The sequence below is a fragment of the Pinus tabuliformis genome, chromosome 8 (assembly GCF_031772625.1).
Source record: "Pinus tabuliformis cultivar Carrire ecotype Pingquan chromosome 8, CPIR1, whole genome shotgun sequence".
Classification (NCBI taxonomy): Eukaryota; Viridiplantae; Streptophyta; class Pinopsida; order Pinales; family Pinaceae; genus Pinus; species Pinus tabuliformis.
In genome coordinates, this window is record NC_142294.1 from 1,271,964,755 (window position 1) to 1,271,972,920 (window position 8,166).

Sequence of the window (8,166 nt, forward strand, 5' to 3'; positions counted from 1 at the left end):
TGACTTGTCTTTTTCTTTGTAAAAGACAAAAATGTGTGGTGCTTTTACTATAAGTGGAGGCCATTCTCATATATACATAAAACAATTATGAGGCTCCCATGTACTCCCAAGAAGAAAACTTCTCTGAGTTGGAGCCTGTGTTTCCCCTTATTTTGGCATAGGGTTAATACTAGTGAATTATCATGAGTTAACCAATTTGATGTTGGGAGGTTGGATATAGAAATTTCCATGATGTTTCTCGGAGGTTGGATTTAGAAATGTCATCTACATTGAAGGATTGGCATGTTACGGTTTTCTCCATCATGAAGAATATGCTCACAATGGTCTTTGTGAGGATTCATTGAAATTGTTTAATCAGATGCAACGGAATGGGATGATAGTGAATAATTTCACCTTTTCCACTACTTTTGCAACATGTGCTAGTTTAGGATGAAGTTCCATAAAATCATCATTAAAGTTAGGCTGGACTCAAATATTTTTGTGGAGAATTCTCTTGTTGACATGTATGCCAAATGTGATAGCATAGAAGAGGTGTGATTAGTCTTTGATACCTATATGCCAAATGTGGCAGCATAGAAGATGCATGCTTAGTATTTGATAATATGTTTAAACAAATGGAATTTTCCTAAAACACAATGATTATTGGATATGTTGAACATTGTTATGGTGAGGAAGCACTGCATGATCTCAGTGGGTTATGAAAATACCCTATTGAATTTGAAGGGTGAATGATATAGAGTGGAAAAACAAATAGGGAAGGTGCATCAAAAAGATGCAAATATTCTGGACCTTCCTTTGGATGAGAGTTTGAAACTATAAAAAGGCTCATAATTTGGACATACATTCAAGATTGAAAACAAAGAGCAACCAAAAGTGTGGAAGGAGTTGAATACACAGGTTATTTTTTTAAAAACAAGAAAGGATAATGCCAATTTCACAAATGCAAAACATAAACGGATTAGGGAGTAGTGGTATCAACTCCAGAAGTGGCAAAAGAGAGTAAACATCAAATAGTTGAGAAAGAGCATTTGATGAAAGAAGATGTAGATTCCTTTTTGTCTATGGAACATTTACTTCTTTCATTTAGGCGAGATAAATGGCTTCAACAATAGCTGTTTAATAATCTTGAGGTTTTTTTTAAGAATCTCATAAGTGTTATACAAGAAATTCATGGGTCTCAAAATAAAATTATTGATCGAGGTCATGAGGGCAAGTGTTTTGTTTTGGGTGAATATGAAAAATATTTGAACAAGATGGCTCGGAAAGAACCTAATTGTAGCATCATTTTATGTCTATGGACCATCAAAGAGTTCTCCAAGGAAGGAACATCATCCTGGAATTCTCTAAGGTGTGAATACAAGCAAGTTAAGATAATTTTGAGAATGGATTCCTAAGAACTCTCCTGTAGTGATTTTATCTCAAGAATGATCCTACACTAGGAGAAAAAAACCTAGTGAATTCACTATTAACACAATTTGCATAGATTTAATTTAATCGTGGTCAAACTCTTGCACTCTTTCCATATTGCTCCACTTTCTACGTTTGAGTCATTAACTTTTATTTTCACTTTTGAGATCACATTGTTGGCATTTGATCTATGGTTCCATCTTTCAATCTATACATGATTCAACTTAAGATCATCAATCACAAAAAAAAAATCAACTATAGTCAGTTTAATCCTTTATTAAATTTTCCCATGCCTAAAAGGTCAAGCCACGAACACACAAAGTTTAGGGCACAATATATTTTATTTCTTGTTTTCCACTTGTTTCATACTAGAATAAAATTTACATATAAAAAGAAAGATGTGTTTACAACATCCTAGATTAATGACAACAAAAGAAAAACTACACTCCACTAGTAACCATAAAATTTTAATAGGGCCACAAGGAATTACACTAATGAGAAATGGCAAGGAAAAAAGCATTGAAAACAAAGAAACAGTTAAAATAGTGAGAAAATTAAAAGTTATGAAGCCTAATTGATCGACCTAGGACACCCAAGGTGACATTGGTTCACTAGTGAGGTCAACAAAGTCTAGCCCAACCACTAGGTTGCATTGTCACTATGGTTGCACCACCCGACTGGAATAACATGAAATCCCTAGGCGATTATGGAAGAATATTTACCATTTAGACCTGAAACCTAGGCCAACAGAAGTCCATCACAGGAATGTTTCTTGTAGTGATTCATATAATTAAACAATAAAAATAAAATGCAATTAGCTACATCTTGAGTGGGTTTAGTAGCATTGGAAGATTCTCCTCTAGCACAGAGCCTTAATCACATTTTTCTGAGTTCACGTCCACTTCGTTGGGATCCAATTTCTTTGTTTTGGGACTCTTGAGAGCATAGGGTCCAGGAAAATCTGAGGCCCTTTTTTGGATGCCCTCAGCTTCATATTCCTCCATGGAATCCTGAACATATATCATGTTGAGCACCTCAATGTGCTTGTATAGAAGTATTTTGAAGTTGCAAAGAGAGATGGAGGGCTTGGCGATGGGCCATCGCCCAGGAGTGTGGAGAAACTTGTGCAAATTCACTCTACAGAAGGGAATCACCACGATTGGATGAACCGAGAATCTAATCTCTTCAATTCAACAAAATGTATTAGATCATACCTTTGATCGCATGGTTGCTCCCACCCTTCTCCTCCTTAACCAGACAAACCTTGCAATGTGAGGGAAATAAATGAGGGAAATAAACAATTTTGATATTTGAAAGTCACAAATCCCATGAAACCTTAAATGGAATTTAAATGAAATGCATATGTTTTTCAGGAGGAATTAAATTTCATTAAATTAAATGTGTAAGTATTTTCTTTTGGTTAATAGGGAATTATTTATAATTTTATTAATAGTATAAAAATTGATGGGTCTTTATGCCACCAAACATTATTTTAGGTGATTTTGGTTAATTTTTCAATCCAATCATGTGATATCAAAAGTGAATTATGGTGAAATCGAAATAGCAGACCCCACACTAGCACCAAGACGTTGGTCTCTAACTAAAAAAGTAAACGCTTGAGCTTGAGAGGCTTCTGGGTCTGTGTAGTAAAAAAGTAGAGATTTTATTAATAGTGTAAAAATTGATGGGTCTTTATGCCACCAAACATTATTTTAGGTTATTTTGGTTAATTTTTCAATCCAATCATGTGATATCAAAAGTGAATTATGGTGAAATCAAAATAAGCTCTGTGTAGTAAAAAAGTAGAGAAAAGTAGTAATGTCATGGTAATTATCAATGGTCATTTCCAATGAAATGTTTGGTTTAGTAAGGATAAATATTCTACCAAGATTTTCCATGTTGTTTAGTATAGGGATTCAACATGGGAAAGGTGATATTTTGACTCCCGCATGCTTTAGAAAATCGATATCTCTTTTTCCATAAACATTAGGGGTTGAAAAATAACATAGGCTGTAGAGCTAAGTTTTTCCAACTTAGATATATTTTGAACCAAAAACTATTGTTGACCTCATGGATATGATAGAAATTTGGTGGCTTGTAGGGTAGTCTTGTCATCAAATAAATGGAGGTACTAGAAAGGTAGGAGCAACCATTTTGGTGGAACTTGGCCATAAAAAGGACATCTATCCTTGCATATTTTTAAGGAAAAACAACCCAAGGTTGGTTTTCCTTAAAACTATGGATTATGAGAATCCATAGTTTTAAGGAAAATACACATAGTGGATTATGATTGTAAGGATATCACTTTAGAATCTGCGCTACTGTGCATACACTAACCAAAGGGTGGTTCGTCAAACCCACAAAAGTATTATAGGTGCCTCTAGATAACTATGCGCTTTTGTGCTTTCATTGGCTAGGTATGGGCAATGAAGATAAAGTAAGATAAGGATTTGGCCATTAAATTTTCCCATAATTTTGGTCCCTTTTTCTAGAATCACCCTTCTTAAGGCAGTTGTACATTTAGATTAATTGAGAAGAAAAACATGAAATTAATATAGCGTTTGATGGATCTTTTAGTTAAGAACTATTATTGGGAGGAGATATCACACATATTTTATGAAGAGTATCTAGCATTTTGTCTAAGATGAAGGTTATGAGTGCCTTAAATTTGTATACTACTCCTCATGTATAGTATTTCCCCATGGTTATTCTAGTTATTGTCATTTTCAATTGCAATACAAAACCAAGGGAATATTAGAGGTCTACCTAGGTATGTTATTCTTACCATAATAAAGTTACATATCTAAAGCCCACATAAGGAAAGTTATCTACTTGGAATCATCATAATCCAATATCTAGACAATGGGAGCTATCATAGGTAACAAGCCATACTTAGTAGGTGAAAGTTTGATATGTACCACCTATAATTGAGTTAACTTGACAATACTTAAAAATGGGAAATCTAATTTATTAATTGTATTTAATGAGAAAATACCATGCCTGGAAATTTTTCATTAAGATTAAATAAGCTATAGTTTCAAACTAAAATGGTATAAAATGGAAGTAAGCCTGAAAGGATATCTTGGTTCATAATCTAAGATATTTTTCATTGGCTTAATATTGAATTCTTGTAGTAATCTTGAGTTCAACATAAAACTTTGTCATCATTGATAAGGGATTCATCTCCTAAAGGCATAACTTCCTTCCACTTCATTGTTTAATGCAAAAGTTAAAAGGAAGCATATACACTAGTAGACACATTATCGATGACAAGGATCATATCAAGGAGGATAAATTGTTTAATAGGATGAATTGTTCTACTTATGTTGAAGCTCGTATGGATGTAAGTCTTGAGTGAATCCTAGTAACTGATAGAATTAGATAAAATTATTCTTTCAAATGAAAAATCCATATAATGGTAGCATGCTTGAAATATTATCTCTTTCCATGTTATGGTTTCATCATCTTAAGAGGCCTCTAAATCCCCTTGGACCTAAACCATCTAAACCTACCTTAAACCCTAACCTATTAACCCCTAACACCTTAACCATTGAGCCATAGTCTAGCCTTATTAACCCTTAAACCACTAACCCCTTACACCCTATACCCCTAAAAATTAAACCCCTTAGCCCCTAAACCCTAATTAAAATCTACATCTTATGTCTACTTCTTCTCTTCTTAACTTACTCTCAATTTGTTGTATACATAGAATACATCTATAATGAAAAGAAAAAGGAATATGTTATTTTATTAAAATTGTAAAGTTGAGTTGTTAAATTTATATATCACAATATTTTGATTTTTTTTTTTTTAAGTTTTGAATCTATTTATATATTTAATAATATAAAAACTTAAAATAGATAAATTTAATCATAATTATTAATTAATTTATAAATATAAATTGTATAAGTAGTTAATAGTCAATAAATATTGTTTAACAGCTATATATAATAATAGTTTTAAAATAAATTAGGGGAATTGTTTAATTTTTTATAGTCAATATTGTTGGGTATTTGGTTACTTCTCTTTTAATAAGTATATAATTATGACCCATGAGTTTTATACTAGTTGGTTTGCATGGGGTTTAGTCCACCGAAGTCACAAATTCAAACCTCATGAGGATGGGTTGAGGATGGAAGCCACTTTGGGGGAATAAACTATCCCAAGGGGTGTCCAAGATCGAATGAGCCTCACACAATCATGGTTAATAACATCCTATTATGGGTATATCGGTCTTCCTCTATCCAATAAAAGGGATAGCCCTCGCTTAGGCTCGGCCTAGTCACACAAAAAACAAGTATATCATTATGATCTCCTTGAATAAAGTATGGTACTATGTTATGTCGTTAACGAAGAGTCATTGAAGAGAAACACCATGGAACAACTAAACTTAGAACTTATAGCCAAAGCATTAAGAGTTAGGATAGAGTGCTTAAGTGATCATAGTAAGAATAATAAACATCGGATATATCATATACACATGGCTCATACATATCAAGCTAAATGTGGTAGCTAAGCAACCTCTTCCTACACCTAGTGTCCTAGATGAACAAGGCAAGTTGTCATCAAACCAATGGTACATACATGAATTACGTATAGATCCATATATCTCAGTTGCAAAATGATCAATGTGAGAAGAATCACAAGGGTTGATATGACAAGCAAAATTTAAAAATATCCTCTAAAAACCCATATAGAAACTAGGGTAACATGTCCTATGACATCCAACTTGTGATCTGTGATGGGAAATCCTCAAAAGTAAATGACAATGACGATAAGGATCATCAGATGATGATGCTAAATATAATGAATATGATTATGACAATGATGACATTTAAAAATTTGGAAGATTGGCCAAGATCATTAGCATCATCATCATTAACAACATAATCATAGTTGTCATCATCATCAACAAAATAATTATTATTGACATCATCATCATCATCATCATCATTTTTATTGCAACGACCATCATATTTATCATCCTATCCTTGGAAGTTGGAATTGATGCCTTATGGTTTTCTTAAGACTTAGACCAAACTGATTTCAAGTGCTCTAATCTAGGTTTTGATAGTTTATTGGTAGTCATGCATACTCCATTAGGATGTGTATATGCATTTTAAGGGTGGTGCAAGTTAGTGATTAAAGGAAGGTTGCAGTTTCTCCAATGTGGACAACCACCTCTACGGTTTTGGCCAAGTTCCTTAATTATATAAAAACTTATCCCTAATAAACAATATTTTCAATCATAGACTAACCTTAGCTTCCATGTCTGGGTCAACTATAAGGTTTTGGGGTATGCTATAAACCATAACAAGCATGAATTAAAATTTAATGCATTGGGCCTGATTATTGGTAGCTTCATGGATCATGAGAAACTTTCTAACCCTAGTTTATGTATGCATTGCATAAATGATATAGCCTAATGCTATTAATTACACATATGGATGAATGCCAGTGCAATGTTAAGGACAATTCCCTTGTATGCATCAAAGTTCCCTGGTTTCATATGAAGACTCTTATCTAATTTTCCGATTGCTTCTATGCTCAATGCATTTATGAGTGTGACTTATTTTCTCACTATTCTTTAGCTAGCATGTAAGGATGTTTCATTTGTTAGCTAGGAATGCCAAGGCAAATGTCAGTAGTGAAAAAAATTAAATTTTCATTCTGTTATTGCCAAATTGAGATGAAAATTGTTGTGCTCATTGCTGGTCCAACCAAGCCTTAGTACACAAGTTTCCTTTATGTTTGTCAAGGTTTTCATACCTAGGTTCCATCCATATGAAGCATGATAGGTGCACTCAATAATGCATGATGTTCAACTGTAAAAGAATGGGTTGGAAAAAAATACATTTTTGGCATGTTCAAACTTCAGAGATTGAAATTCGCTTTGGAGTAATTATGAATTTTGTGAAAGCTTAAGGATGACAAACATGGATGAAATAAAGGAAGGAAATCACCCAAAACCTCCAATGTAGATCTTGCATATCCTTTTCCACTTGGAGGAATGTTAAGCGACATTTTTCCTTACCAAACGTTCAATGGTGATTATCTTAAAAAATAAACCTCAATAGTTTTAACTATTCGTAATGCCATTAACAAAATAAAATATTTTTATAGTATGACCAAAAAATAGTCATTTCCTTGGACTTTCAATGGATGTTGACTAGAGAGATGTTGTCCAACTGGAAAAATATTAACTTTGTCAATCGTCAATATTCCGATAGATAGATAATTGACCTGGTCAAATGTCAAATATTTGATGAACATTCAATTGTCATCGCATATCTAACCAACAAAATTATCTTTAGATATTTGACTAACATATCATTGGATATCCGAAGATAATTGTGTTGCTCCAATATCTCACAAATGTAGGGTTTTTTTTTTAATACATAAAATATTTGCAAGTAAACTCCAATAGTATGACCAACCTATCAAAGTACAACGTCAGATTTTTTTCCCATATGTACTAGTGGGGTTAGGGATTAGGGGTTAAGGATCACAATTTAATATTTAAAAGGGTTAGGGCTTATTGGGTTCATGGATTTTAGGTCAAGGGTTAATGGCTTAAGGTTTAATTGGTTATGACTTATGAGTGTTTGGGTTAAGGGATCATGGCTTCAGGGTTAAGGGGATAGGAAATTTAGTGGTTATGGGTTAAGGGCATATGGGTTGTGATAATGGGGCTCCTAATCCCCTTATCACCACTATTGGGGGTTCCCCTCTCAATTGCTCTAGTTTCTTTCCCTCTAG